Source organism: Mustela nigripes, chromosome 2 (genome assembly GCF_022355385.1).
Source record: "Mustela nigripes isolate SB6536 chromosome 2, MUSNIG.SB6536, whole genome shotgun sequence".
NCBI classification, from domain to species: Eukaryota; Metazoa; Chordata; class Mammalia; order Carnivora; family Mustelidae; genus Mustela; species Mustela nigripes.
The window spans coordinates 158,663,224-158,679,104 of record NC_081558.1 but is presented as its reverse complement, the minus strand read 5'-3'; the positions used below and the strand labels follow the sequence as shown (position 1 = coordinate 158,679,104).

Here is a 15,881-nt window from a genome sequence, read left to right as displayed (position 1 = left end):
CTTTTCAACTTCAAACAACAGCATAACAAGTTGCTATAACAATTACACTTATATGAATCTTTAGGCAGATGGGGACAACAGCTCTTTACAACTAAAATCACACCGGACAGCCCAAGCTTTAGGAGGGTGTGAAAATTCTCAGCAAAGGTGAATTCTTCAGTTAATTATATCCTATAGGAAAAAGTCTTGCCTTCCCATTTACTTATAAAACTGACTAACTCTTTTTTTTTTGTTGGTGGTGGGGGGGGGATGTTAATTTTCCAGCTAACCACAGGCTGGAAACATACACAGTAACTTTAATCACTAGTCCCCACTCTGTCGGAGTTCCCATGTCTCACCCTCCTAACCTTGCCCGTTGAGTTCATCCTTACTGATGTAATCATACATGCTTCTTTGTAGTGACATTCGCCACAGTGCTCATTTAGAATTATCATCATTTCTACTGCACCCTAGGTCAACGAGATTAAATGTGCTTATGCAATTTGTTGTCATTTTAATTTTTTCAGCTAGGGCTTCTTCATCCAGAAGGACAATTTATTTTATCTGATCAATATGTAACTAGCCAGTTAAATGACTCTGGAAAAATTGGTAGAAAAATCATTCACTGGGGCAAAATCTTGTATTTAGAGTGGTTTTTATAAACCTGGACAGTGGCATTTCACTGACCTTGAATCCACAGGTCCAAAATTTATTAGCGTAAACTTAGTCTTTCAGTCTATTAAAGCAATAAACATAAAATATGCATGATTTGTATTTATGTGTGTGTGGAATTTAATAAACTCGTCGAGAGTCAGGTATTTTTAAAGAAATCTCTGGCCTGTTCCACACTGACTAATTCACCGATTTCCAGATAAAGCTGAAAATATTCTTTTTGCTGTGGCTTAAACTTTTTTTTTTTTTTTTAATAAATACAGTACATAGACTGTAAAGTAGCAATGTGGTTCCCTGTGACATTCTACATATTCCTTGACTTTGCTCTCTCTATGCTCAGGGGTCAGGGGATGCAAAATAAATAAATCCACAACAGTTTAAATCTAAGAATTTGGCTAAACTCTGAAAACATAGCCTAATAGACTCAAAAGCTTGGCATCTCATCATTGCTTTATATTATAAGGCTGACAATGCCACCTTATAAAAGATATATTCGTTTATTTTCCTGTTCGATCAAAAGTGAGGGTTTCAGGAATGGGAATGGATTACAGATCGTTCTCTCCTGGTTATTTTTGGCTTTAAGTATATTGATCATTTTATCATTTTCTTGTTTTAAACTGCTTTAAACACAGCACAAATGTTATTCTCATCATGCCAGAAATGGGTTTGGAATTGATTTTGAGTTTCCGTCAATTTTACTCTTTGCTCTCTGAGAGAAGTTTTTCACTTGCTTAAATTCGAAAGGATAGTTTTGTTCAAAAGATGTCAGAGTACAACCTTTAGAGATCCTCAGCTGGACAAGAAAGCTCACATTTTTCTACTTTACAGAAGAATAAAAAATCATGAATTTATTACCATGGACTTTATTGAAATTAGTGAGGAATCATTCATACGAATGCAATTTCAAGGGCTTCCTCCCTCTTTCTCTTCATATAAGTGTTCGACAAAAGCGTGTATCTTCTGAGAAGCCAGCCTGATTGGTCCAGGTTGGCACTGTTTCAGTGTTTGGCCTACGGCGGCTGCTTAGGAATAATTTTGTCTCATCCTCTCTATTTTCCTGGACCGTATCAGACTCAGACACGTGGTATGCAAAGGAAATCCAAGTCCCTTAAAAATGCTATTTCTTTGGGTACTAAAGCCAAGCTGAGTTCTACTTTGGCCAAATGATCTTATCAAGATTTAACAAGAGATATGCAGTAATATCTACAATCTGTGAGCAGACATTCACTAAGGAAGATAATTTACTACATACAGAATACATACAGAATACATATATTTTCCCTCCTGCAAGCAGGGAAGGACACGATCGAACTTATTCTATTGGTGCTGAGAATAACAACACCGACACGGATTTTATGGCAATTATTCATTTCAGTTAATTTAGAAAGAAATAAACAAGCAGTTCTTTCCATATTAAAACAGATAGATACTGGAGATCTATTTTCAGTTATTGCTGAAAATATTTTGGCTTCCATAAAGGCACCTTACTAACACAGCTGCTTTGCCCTCCTCTGCGCTGTCACAATTCAGAATTTGTAACATTTCAGCCAGGTTCTCTAGACTAATTGGATGAAACAATTGCATTGCAGTGTTAAGATGCCTTTGCAGAATCAAATGAGAGGAGCTCTGCACAGTTCAGAGAGCCTGGAAGATCTGTAACGAACACAGCCCAAATCCTCCATGTTCCGTACATTTTTCTGCATTTAAAGTAATAATCACTTGGATAGTAAGTGTTAGGATTTAACTTCGCACTTAGGACTATTAACAAACATAGGGAGGAATTTAGATCCACAAACTTCATTTCCCACTCCGGTCTGTCTTCTCGCCTGCACTATGCTTCGCGTTTTGGAACAAATGCCTCATCTCTTCTGAAAAGTGCCAGGAAATCTCCTCTCCAGCTCTCTGGGCCCTTGATTTTACATGTGTAGTAATGACACACCTTGAGACAGAGAGCCCCACAAGCTAGAGTGGGATGTTCATTTAAATACAGACTTAGGGGGAAGAGCTCCATCTACTGCATCAGTTGGATCACAGTTTGCACCCTACAGTTATCCCATTCACTAGTTTCAACCTCTCAGAGGCTCTGGAGAGAATGAAAAAGTTATAGCCCCCAAACCGCTTTGAGTCAGGCCCTTTTGAGTATTTCCCAGATATTCTGAGCCCCTTTCCTTCACCCTTCCCAATCTCCAAAGCTTTCTATGTTTCAGAATAAAAGAAAAATGGGATGCTTTGCTATATAAACCATCCTTGGAAAGAGGCAGGAAGCCATGGGTTACTGAAGGAAAAGCCCTATAGAGCGAAGGGGGAAAGCAATAGAGAGAAAATCACTCTACCTGGCTGGCTGAGCAGCCCAGGTAAAAAGCAAAGAGAAGCATAGCCTACTTACTCCTGCCTTGCATCATTGCGGGGAAGTCTGCAGCCACCCAGGATCAGGTCTTCTGGGCTCTCCCCAGCTGCACAATGTTGTTGTGGCATTGGGAATTTGCTGTGGCTTCGTAAGATTATGGGGATATGCTTCAGCAAGCCAAAAAAGTCACAAACAAAATTCAGGAGAGAGAGAGAGAAAAAAAAAAAAAGTACAAAAACAGCTGATCTTACTGGAGGAGCTCTTGGCATTTGCCTACATATGCCACAATTTTCTTTGGTATTTCCTGGTTCTGTGATCAGAAAAATTATCATATTATGTTTATTATTGTTGTTTTTTTCAGGGTTGCTAGTGGTGGTACAGGGTGGGCAAACACTGTGGGAGTTTTGGGGAGTCGCAAGGTCAAGATTACTTCCCCCACTTGTTGGAAGGCCTTCCAGACATCACAAGGTTAGAAAGTTTCTTTTTCAGAATAATGAAGATACACAGAAGTCATATATAGGGAAAAATCCCATAGTCTTTCCAGATTGGGAAAGTGAAAAACTTTTTAACATAGTAACAGATATGGAACAAAGCAAACCACATCTGAATAAACTCAAACGTTAATATAGCTGCATAAAATTCAAGTGTGAATGACTTCTAAAAATACTCTATAAATTAAGATACCTTATTAGAATACAAATAGACATTATAAGTGTATACATATATTAAATAATCAGAGGGAGGCAACAGTTAACTAAATTTCTAAATTATAAAAAATAGAATACAATAAATTAATAAAAGTTTGCATTAATGCTAATCCTCTTTTATGTAAAAATAAAATTAATATAAATGTAAAATGGAGTTGCGTCTCTGCGTGTGTATGTGTGTGTATATATATGCATATCTGCACGAAGTATTACTGACTGACTTTGCAAGGCAATAAGCTGCATAGAAATCAAAACTTTGAATTATTTTAAATTGGGCATTTAAAATACCAGCATTAACCTGGCACGGTTTTTTCTCCTTTTTAAAATACATTTAATTTTCAGGTTCTGTTTTAAAAGCATCAATAGAAAGACAAATTGGAAAAACATTGCACATCAGTAGGTATTTTGTAAAATAATCCCTCTACATTTATTAAAATATTTAGTTCTTAAAAAAAAAAAAAAAAAGACCAAACAAACCCAAAAACCCCAAAACGGCTAATTGCATTTTTTTTTTAAACCTTTCCAGGACAAGTTCAGTTCTGAGTCAAGAACAAGTATGAGAAATTTCACCTCAAAATGAAATTGGTTTGGCTACTTATAATGACCTGAAAAACGAGATTATCTCCATCATAACTATAACAAACAGCGAATGAATAAATACACTCTGGCAAGAATTGATCAGAATTGCGAAGCCTGGGAGGGTCATCGCAGACATGAGAAAGGTAACCAAGTGAGGAAACATCAAAAGGAGTTAATGGAGATAAAGCCCTTCTGAAAAATGGAAAGTGTTAACAATCACTGACAGGAAAGAATATACTTCCAAGAGTAGTGGCAACAACAAAACAAAACAAAACAGCCCCAAACAAATGAAAACACATATCTCCAGAAGCTAAAATATGACTGCTTATTAAGCAAGAGAAGAACCTACTTCTTTGTCATTCCCTTTGGAAGACTGGCTTAAAAAAAAAAAAAAAAAAGAAAAAAAAGAAAAAGAAAAAAAAAAGGTTGCACAAAAGATACATGTGTTCCTTTTCTGGTATTATTACAGGCCCACCTAGATTTAGCTTTCGATTCCAGATGAGATCAGGCATGTTCAGACTAGCACATCTTTTCTCTGTAAGCACAGAGCTGCTATCATTTCACTGGCAAATTCTCGTATCCCCAAATTTATGCACAATAGATGTCCTTAAAAAATCTGCAAATTTCCAATTTCAGTCAAATACCTCATTGAGTTAAATTTTTTCCTAATTTCCTTTGCTATTATTAAGCCGAAAAGTTAAGGCAAGCGATTCCTGTAAGAAAGGAAAGTTGAACAGTACTTACCCTAAGTATAATGTACAAGCCTTATTGGGGGAATCTACATTTGCTCTATGATTTTTAGAAGGGAGTCCAGGTCTAACCTCAGCTCTCGCCCTTTTCCCTTCTGGAAAACAGAGTAGACTCACGGAAGGTAGCTCTGAGAAAGATCATACAAATCAACAGCCTTACCTGTGGCCATTCAGAAGACTGCACTTTGGTGTGTGTTTAAAACTATGAATAAAGTCAGATACAGCGCATGCTCAGCAGGCAATTTGAAAATATTTATAACATTGTTGTTTCAAAAACAAATTTCCTCAAACAAAGCAAAACTCACATTTCTTATCCATGCCAAGTTTAACGTTCTGAGACAAAGCTGTTTTGGAGTTTTCCGCTGGGGGAAAAAGGCTTCTAAAATTTTTTGTTGAACGAAAAATAGTTCTCCCTTCCCTTTTGGGTACTCTTAAAGGGGTGGAATAAATTTCCCTCCAAGTTTCAACAGAACTCACCTCTGGCGGAGATAAGCATTAGAAATTGAAGGTCTGTGAAAAATCATTTCAGAGAAAGTAACAAGGAACTAAGAACTATGGGTTTAAAGAATGTAATGGTCATCTCAACGCTCAGAGCAGCTTGGCTCGTTACTATGTAAAACAAAAAATCCTCATACAAACAGGATATATCATGTCATGTATAGATAAGGTAACATATAGGCAAACCAACCATTTACACAGCTAGAGAAGTTATGTTTTTCTTTTGCTAACTAAAATCTGAACTCTCCAAAACTGAAAAAGAAAAATCATCGAAAATGTAGGAGAAATCCTGTAATAATGTTATTTTAATTCCTCTGTTTTATATAGGAAGCAAGGAGAGAAGGTAATTGCCTATCAGTTGGCTAAACTGTAACTTACATAAAATAAAAATGTGATTGACTGTGATTCTCCAAGTACTCAGTGCAGCAGAAATGCCTGTGTTACCCCTGCCTGGGAATTTCTCTCTTTCTCCTCCTTGAGGATCCCCAAGTATTCCATTTCACCATCTATCACCAAACCCTGCACGGCCCACAGATCTCACAGATCTTACTGAAATCTCCCACTTAATTCTGAAGTCTCTGAATGACTTTCAGCCCCTGCTCTACTTTCCAAGGGTGCCCAGCTGACCTCACAAAAGCTCCACAGAAACATCGTTCAGGATTTCTGATGCTTTCAAACTCAACAGAGGATGCCAAAAAAAAAAAAAAAAAAAAAAAAAAAAGCCCAACGATTAAAAAAAAAAGTTTATTAAAGTGAAACTAGGAGTGCAGATTTGAAGAAGTTGCTTCTACTTTTATTTCCCTCTGAACTCAGCACAGGTGTTTCCTAACTCCCACTGCCCTGCATGCTGATGAAGGGAGGGTTAAGTGAAGGTGAGGGAGTGGGCCAAGGGCTGACCAGGAGGCATTTCGGATTTCTAGCCTCCTGTGTTAATGGATGTGTTTAAAAACGGACCCCCCAAAAAGCCTAGAATGAGGCTTCTTTTTGGCAAATGATTAAACCAGTATACTGAAATAATTAAAGCTTTGTCCTTAAAAAAAGCATCAGATCAACAGAACAAAAACAAAGATAAAAATTGCACACACATATGCATGCGCGCACACACACTCTCTCTCTCACACACAGATACATAAGACTAGCGGGTGAGGGGAGAAGGAAATTAAATAAAAGAAAACAAACAGAGTCCTAACAGGCCATTCTCCGAAAAGGAATCTAAATAAAAAGTCATATGATATCTGATAGTGCAGGACACGTCGCCAAGAACTGGAGCGGATTGCCTACAGGAAGAAAGGGCCAGTGTATTCCAGCTCAAAGAGCTTTTCTTTCCTCCTCCTCTATTTTTTTTCCCTTTTCTCCTCGACTGTGAATGTGTTACTCTCAGGTCAGATCCACGAAGAATCCCAGAATGACAGCTATCACCTTTCACTGTACTCTTGGCGGCACAACTAGCTGATAGGAGCTGCCTGAGTTGGGATCAAGAGGGGCTAGAGCAGCTCTCAGTAACAGCCTCTTACCATACCCCTTCTGCCCCTTCCACAGACCCCCATGGTCATACTGAAAAAAAAAGAAAAGAGAGAGAGAGAGAGAGAGAGAGAACACACACACACACACACACACACACACACACACACACACACAAAGCAAAAGCAAAAAAACCCAAAACAAAACAAAAACCAAAACTGTAAGCACAACAGCCCACAGCAACAAAAGAGTTCAGGGGAAAAAAAAAAATCAGAAACAAGCCAAATGGAGTTGGGGGGGGGAGCTCTTGCCTTCAATATAAAACTTTTTAAAGACCGAGTTGCTTTCTCCTATTTTGATGACTTTCTTTTTAAAGATCCTTTTCTCTGGAAGCACTATTAGAAGCATTAAAAATCTTTACAAAAAGATAGAAAAGTCTGGAGGCAATACAAGAATTTTCCCGAAGAAAACACAACTATAAGGAGGGAGCTACCCTAAAAAATCTTGGATTTGTCAAAAGTAACCCTAAATCTAATGTCTTTCAGAGAGTTCAAGTGGCCACCTAGCTCTTGTTTTTTCTCTGAGGGTCATTACTGAGGCAACACATACACAGTAAGGTTTCCCGAAAAGACTCCTTGTTATCAAGTTACTTCAAACATAAGGCGCTCACACCTCCCAGCCAGAAGGGTTTACTGACTAGTAGACATCACACTCTCCCCTGATGTGTGTTACACTCTTAAGAAGCAGTTACATAAATGCATTCTAAAAATATGGAAAAATGTATATATCTATATTTTCCCCACAGCTTTTCTCCCCAGGGACAAGAATAGATTATATTTTCAGTGAATGGAAAAAAAGAAAAGAAAAGAAAGAAAAGAGTTTCTGAATCTTGAAACAACTGTTGTAGCTCATTTTCACTTAGTAAAACAGTTATCTCTACTTAGGTACTATACCTAATTCATATTTAAGCATTTTTTTCTAGTGCTTTTGCATTTTCACCCCTCTTTCAGTTTCATGTCTATTATGTACCTTAAGAAGATTTCCAAATGACAATCGAGATACAAATGCATTAGGGGGAGAACTTTTAGAAAGAAAACATTTTCCTGAGTTTATAATTCAAGAATATTAGTATAGAGATGTAAACCCATTTATAAACGATGAGGTTGCTCAGTACGTTTTGCACATACAGTTCACACGCTGATTTCTTTTTCCTTTTGTCGGAGCATTAATTTGAAAATGATAAGCATTCTGGAATGTTTGCTACAAACACAAATTCATGGTAAAAATATACAAGCATAGGCAAAAACAAGTGGCGGACACAAAGCTACATGGCAATCAGAATCATAGAAAAATCTCTGTCCAGACCACATTTCGCTTAAACTGGTGTATCATGGACGGAGCAAGTGATCTCTCTGGGGTTTTTTGTCATTGACGTAATTAGATGGAAACCAAAATAAAATACAACTATCTGTTCCCTTTGTACCTTTTCTTAATAACTGACAAGTGACACAGGCGGTACCTTTCAAACAGATGGATGCAAGAACTTGTGAGGCTGGAGGAACTAATGCACCCCATTGGTATTTGGGGAGCCCCAATTCCTTCATTAACTTTTTACCCAAGTGGCGAAAGTGGAAGATGTTCTCGCCACTACACCGGTTATTAGCTGTACTCTCATTCTCTCCTCCACAGGATTTTGGGGACCCAGAAGGGGTAAAGAGAGAAGAGAAGATGCATCCTGAACAACTTTTATTGTGAGTAGAAAAAAATAGCATATAGAGTGAGCATAAGAACAGTTGGATGTAGAAAGATTAAAAGAGGAGAAAAGAGCAACATATCCAACTTCATTAGTCTTTTTCCTTTTTATTTTTTATGTATACATATTGGGGTGATGGGGAGAAAAGATAACTCGATTTCTTTTGAATGTCTTTGTGTCTTTATAGAGTGAATGTTCTGTTCCTGTCTCTTTCTTTTTAGGCGAAAAACTAATAAAAATAGAAAAACATATATCAGACATTAAGCTCACTCCCCCCCCCCCCTTCCCTTTGTAAAGAACTCTTTGTTCTCTAGTGAAAATGCTGAAAAATCCCCGGGCAGCTACTCCCTGAAACAAGTGCAAAACACTTAGAGGCTTTTGGGCTGGCTGGGAGCCAGGAACCCTCCCGCTGTCTGGTTAGAAGAGGAAAAAAAGAAGAGAGAGGGAGAGGGAGAGAGGGGAAGAGAGATGGGGGGGCAGAGGGAGAGAGAGAGAGGGAGAGAGAGGGGGGGGAGAGAGAGAGAGAGAAGGGAAGAGAGAGAGAGAGAGAGAGAGAGAAATTGGAGCTTCCTTTAATAGACATAGGAAGCAACGTTTTTTTTCTTTTTCTTTTTTTCAAAACTGGCGGTCAAGCGTTAAGTAACTCCCGTCCAAATCCACCTGCTAGAAATGAACTTGGGTAACCCCCCAGGGGTGCACAAAGACAGGGAAGACAGTAACATACTCCATACTCTTTCCCACCCCCCGTTGTACTGCTTCCATTCTTTCTGCTCCCATACACAAATGCCCACAGATCTCACGCCACCCCCCTTACCCCCCAACAACAAACACAGCGAAATACATGCTCCCTCAGTCTCCTAAAAAAAAAAAAAAAAAAGGCTTTTCCATCTCGGTTGCGACACAGTGATAAGGGGTAGCGAACATCTCATACCTGGTGTGAATGCTAATCAGTCAGGAGTTCTCCTTTTCCCAAGACAGGGAACTGTTTCCTTCCAAATTTATTAGAACCTCCTCCACTGCCTCTTTGAAAAACCTTCTTTGTCACCCTCTCCCAAGTCCCGATACTTCTTTAAAAAAAAAATGGCTTCGGAGCTCCTTCTATTCTTGATATTGATTCTCTCTCTCTCCCCCCACCCCTCCTCCTCTCTCCTGTCTGTGTCTCTTCTGAGTGGTCTATTGATAAGTCCCTGGAGGCACTGGGTCAGCCTGCCCGTAGGAAACCAGACACAATGCACAAATCTCCGAGTGCCATTCTGCCATCAGCAAGCAGACCACGTTTAGGAGAGAGAGAGAGGAAAAAAAAAACAGTAGAGCAAGAGACAGAGAGAGAGAGAGAGAGAGAGAGACCAACCGAAGGAGGGAGAGAGAGACCGAGAGAGGAAGAGAGAGGGGGGAGAGAGGGGGGGGGGGGAGAGAGAGAGAGAGAGGAAGAGAGAGAGAGACACACACACACACACACGGAAGGAGAGAGAGAGTGTGAGAAAAAGACTGATTGGAACAGGAGGGAGGGAGAGAGAGAAAGGGAGAGGGAGAGAGAGCGCGACGGAGAGCGACACTGCCAGTCAGGTTAATCATCCCTACTTTAATTAGCTGTTCGGCTTAGACATAAAACAATTGAATTTGAATGATCTGTCAGCAGGCTCGGCTGAACCAAAGGGGAAAAGCGAATATTACAAAAAGACTGTTGGTGTGTTCTGATAAGCAATCCTGCTCGTACTGACAAATCCTCAAAGGGGGAACTATTAAAACTTACAACTAAACAAAAAGTGCAAATACAAATGGCACTAGATAGAGGTCTTTAAAAAAATGGAGTTTCTCCCTGAGTTTTATGAACGGTAGGTATTTATGCGCGGGTGCCAGCATATTAGGGTCTGCGTGTAATGTGTGAAAGTTTATTAACGATGGTCTAGGAGTATAGCAGACAGATGCTGCAGAGAACAAGACAGGTACAGTCAGATGCCGAGTCTAGATCTTGGAGGGAGATGGATGCTGGAAGAAGAGGCACCGTGGCAAGACATCAGCACAGACAAAGTCAGTGGGCAGACAGGCAGGCAGATTTTAGGCACGGCACGATCTCGTCTAAAAAGGCAAAAGTTCTGATGTAATAATAGGTGCAAAACAATCCATCCATCCTCTCTCCCGGGAGTGCTCGAAGGTACAGTTAAAATGGATTAATCTTTGTGACAAACAGAGCTGGTAAGGCAGACTGTGGCAGACACCGAAGGCGCTTCGCAGACCCAGAGAATACCAGAGCCGGAAACAGCCACAGAGATCAATCTCCCCAACGCCCTTATTTAGCAGACGAGGAAACTGAGGCCCAGAGTCTCAGGCTAATCAATCTCAAAGGCAGTAGCAAGGTCGACCCTGGAACCCAGGGCCCCAGTGGCCCACCAGGCTGGTGCTCTTTCTGTCATCCCAGCTAAGCCCCAGCTTCCTTCACAGACCCTGACCCAACAGGAATGGATGTCACCCTTGTCTCCAGAATAACAAGATTCCTCCATTCTGTAGTGAGTGCACAAGTCTCCAGTTTTTAAAATGTCTAAACAGCTACGTGGAAATATTTTCTTGTCCATTTTGAATTCTAGAGATAGGGATTTAAGTTTTAATTCAGGCTCAGAGCAAGGCAGAAAAATACAGCATTGTAGAAGCCCCGGTCTCAGCAACATAGAGCCAGTTGGTCTTGCCACATTCCAAGCTCAAGAAGGTCACTGGGTCCGTCTACAAAGACCTCTCCCAGAGTCTGCAATTCTCATTTGCTGTGTATCACCATGTAGGAAGATGTCATTCTTTCCCACAACTCATTTTTTAAAATATAGGTACACTGTGGGTGAAAGATTGAGGCTTTCAACCTACAATGCCCTTCTAAATCACTGATGAGATTGCTACCTGGAAGATTAGCTGTGGGCAACTTTTCCTAGATATCTCAACTGAAATGAGCTTCTAAAATAGGAAATTTGGGGAAACTGTATTATCTGCCCACATACTTGATGGTATCTTTTTTTGAGGGGGACACGTATGATCACATTCAGTAAGGATCTCCCTGCTGACAACAGATAATGAAAGGTACTTTTTTGTTTTAAAGGGGCGAAAGAAGTGCTCATGAAGAAAGCAGAGCCGTCAGATGTTCCTGCACAGATTAAGTCTCTTGTCCTGGAACAAGAATCGTGGTGTATATAAAAGCGAACACTCTCTCTCAGTCATACTTCTGTTGCTACTTAGGGTGGAAGAAGGAAAGGGAAAGAAATGTCAGGCACCTGGGAGCCCACTGGAGGGCAAGTAAACTGAGAGAAGCCTTAGCCAGAGTCATTTAGCTAATTTGCACATCAACTGCTTTAACAATGGCTGCTGTGACCTGTCTAAAACACAGAGCCCACAGTCAGTCAGTTTAGGGGGAGGAGGGACTCTTGGTTTTCACATTGGTGGGTCCTCCTGCACTCCTCAAAGCACACGATAGGCAAGAGCCCAGAGCAGAGCAGGGAAGTGCTCAGTAAATTCGTGCTGGGTACACCAGGTGAAAAAGGGAATGAGCTTTGGAGTGAAACAGACCTTTACATCACTGCAGAAGTCATGGCCACTCTCAGAACCTCAGTTTCCCTATCTGTAAAAGGTGATACTATTAATCCATAAGGGTTTTTTGAGCATGACATGAGCTAACATATATAAAGTCCATAGCTGGTGTTACATGGTAATTACTATGGAGGCAGGCATAAAATGAGGGTGTAAATAAAGAAAACGACACACTGCGGGTGTGCTGAGTGCGTTGTAGGTTCAGGACAGAAATATTCAAGCAAAGCAAGGATCTAATATACAGATTTCGATGAGAAAGGGTTGGCAGTAGAGATTATCAAGTTTAGCATCCCAAAGTTCTAGAATTCAGACTTCAAAGATCATCTGAGGATGTTTGATCTCTTTCTACCCAGACGTCGGTCTATTTCCCAGCTCATAATAATAACGAACATATTACCGAGTACTTGATTTGTGCTAAGCACTCTGCTAAGTACTTTACATTTCTGTCCTACTTTCGTGTCATGGAGACCCTAAGATTTAGGCACTACGAAGCCTCATTTCATAGAAAAGGAAACTGAGGAATAGACGGGTTAGGTCACATGCTCAAGAGCTCGCTGCTAGTAGGTGTGGAGCTGGGGAGGAAATCCAGGCAATCTGACTCTGAAGCCTGTATCTTTAGCCACAACGCTGGGTGGTCACACGGTAGGCTCATCCAGTAACAATGTGTTGAATAAATGAGCAAGTGCATACAACACCAGCGTTTTGATTTCATTAAAAACTAAGTGGAAATCTGTGCACAATCACTGGAGAGAGTCTTGTGCTCAGATTATACAATCTGTACCTGTATCTATTCGGCAACCTGCTTCAAGTGGCAAGCCATCCTCTGAAGCCAAGGTGAGGCATGTCCCTATGTGGTGTTGAAAATGGATGAGGTGAAGATGACTGCCTTTGGCCACCCAGGACATTTAAATATCTGACGGCATTTTCAGCACTTTGAGGGTAGTGTTAGCACACGGGTTATTAATTGGCTTAATTCCAGTTCGGATAATTACATCGTGTCTCTTTAATTTTTCCCCGACTATGCCATTCTTCATTTCCTGTCACAAATGTGCTCTTTAAAAACGCATGGGAACACACAAAAACATATAGTTATATTTAAGGTTTGCATAGTAATATAGGGTATTCTTTTTTCTAAGTGATTACTGTATAGAGGCCATGTAATAAATAGGTGAATGGGCAAAAGAATGGAAGTCACTGCAAAATAAAGATAACTAGTTGAAGCTAATATTTGAAATAAACAGATTTTTAAACCATTTCCTTGGTGACAGGATTCCAATCATATATATATATTTTTTTTTCCTCAAGGGCAGATATTTCAAGAGCTGATGACCTGCTCACGATAAGCCGACTTCCTTATACCGTATCGTTTCTAGCATTAAAAAAAAAAAAAAAAAAACACAACAACAAGGAAAACTGATCTTTTAAAGTAGAAAGTAACACTAGGTTCTGAATGGTATAGTACACTGAACTCAGGGGTTTTAGAGTAGTCATTAATACAGTTATCAGACCCTGACTTATTTGGCAGGTTTTTTCTTCGCCAAACATATTACTAGAATAATCTTCAAATTATAGAAGGAAAGGACAAAGGACCCCAACTTAATAAGCTTAGGAAACTTTGACAGTCATAAACACACACAACCCTTCTTTTTTTCCCCAAAGAACTCTTGGTCTTTGAAACACTGACTGTGTCCACAGGAGACCGAAGAAAATCTGCAGGCATGTATTTGAATCATGTACACGAATAGTTGAATGTACCAGGGTAGAGCATGGCTTATTAGTCTTTCTCAGTGTACATGTGTATGAACAAGTCACAAAATATAGGGAGCATGGAAAGTAAGAGAATAAAGGGTTAATTTATTTACTATGCATGTTTCTAGAACCTTTGCTTCTTCAACTTTTAGTTCAAAATTCCATGCATACTCTGCACATAATAATAAATGCTATAGCTCAATGTATGCCATTATTTGATTTACTTTCAAGCACCTTTTCTGGTTCAGCTCTCAAAGCTTTCCTTCCTATAAACTTCCTCCAAATTATTCTTTGTGGCCCTCGGTAAATCATCATTGAAAATGGGTGTTTGTGGGATGACTAATGCTGTAGAGAGATTTGTACCAAACTAGCCCTATTTTCTTTAGAGAATCACTGGTCATGTTCCATGCCCCTATCTGAGAAGAAAAATTAAAAAAAAAATAAAAAAAATAAAATCTTAGCCTTTTGCCACCTCTTTGACCCCTGCAATGATGACAGCGCTCAGTGACTATCCTTTAGTGTGTCATTTGCCGGGGTCCAGCTTCGGCAGGTCCAGGTGTCCCCAAAGGAGGGGTGGTGTCGGCAAGAGGAATGAGAGCCACAGAGCGAGTTCTGGTCAGCAGTCAGACATCTCCATCTTTATTCTGATTTTAGAGCTTCTTATATAGGCAATTTACTTGGGGTAGGGGGTTACATTCGTGCAAGGACATCAAAGGACTCAAGCACTCATCAGATAACTTCTCTTTGTTCAGCACATGTTATTCTAGCTAAACTATAATGGGTACAGACTGGCGCCAGGGATGGGGGAACAGGGTCTTGCTTCTTGAGTAATCATGTCCCTCAGAAAGCCATGGGAGGTAGCACAAATATGTGTTTTTTTTGGTAACTTATTCTGGGGTCTTCAGGAAAACAGGATATAGGTTAATGGAAAACAAGAAGCTATAGGGATGAACTAGATAGTAAAGAACCGTAGGAAAACAAGATATAGGTTAATGGAAGACGAGAAGCTATCTGGAGAAACTAAGTATATAGGAGAGATGTAGGAACAAGAAGGCGTTACCTTTTCAGGAGGCAGGGTGTATATCACTGGCTTGGCTGTGAAAGCCTTGGAAAACATCAACCTAGGGAGAAAACCATCTGTTGTGGTACACATCTAAAGTTCTCCATTGTCGTAGGCACAGAATAATTTACCTCCTTGGAGTTGCTCCGGCTCTTGAGCCTGAGAGATGTTTGCGGCAAATTAGCAAGGGGCTCTTTGTTGGAGAGAGATACAGTGATCAGAGGAAAATGCAAGAGACTATCAGACCATGCTTATCTACGGGGCTGTCTGGCCCTCGGCAGGATTAGGCCTGCATCAGTTCAAACCTTAACCTAGTGGGGCAGTGCCCTCGACCAGGCCTCATGGCTCCCAACAGTCATTCATGCCCTGAGACTGAGATCTCTGGGACAAGGTCTTTACCCTCCGTTTGGCTTATTTAATGTATCGCTCAGGATCGTACCTGCCCATGGTGGTAGACGGTATCTCAAAGGAGCTAGCAGCAACGACTGTCCTCCTGTTCCTCATGTGAAATTCTAGTGTATTCCTTCGGTGCTTCACGTGTCCAATATGTACAAGACTGGTGATTTGATGCTTAGACTAAAGTAATACTACTGGATAGGATATTTAAGAATTAACTAGCAAAATCACTTGTATTGGTGATTCTTCTAGCTTTGCCATGATTTTTATAGCTTGAAGTCCTCAGACAGCACATTCTAAATCCAAAATTTAAGTGAATTTTGAATTCAAAAGAAAAGTGAACAAGGTTTATTCTGAATATTAG

General features: G+C 40.1%; 1 protein-coding gene across 22 annotated transcripts in view; it reads right to left on the bottom strand.

Annotated features, from left to right (window-relative positions):
* ZBTB20 (zinc finger and BTB domain containing 20) overlaps positions 1-15,881 on the bottom strand; it is an 805,287-nt gene that overhangs the window by 110,346 nt on the left and 679,060 nt on the right. Inside the window, exon 1 of one of the 22 annotated variants that reach the window (XM_059391932.1) lies at positions 9,677-10,006. The exons of the other annotated variants lie outside the window; for them this stretch is intronic. The gene's annotated coding sequence lies outside the window, so the exon portion shown is untranslated. Of the gene's footprint in view, positions 1-9,676; positions 10,007-15,881 lie in introns of those variants that run through there. 22 annotated transcript variants of the gene reach the window in all.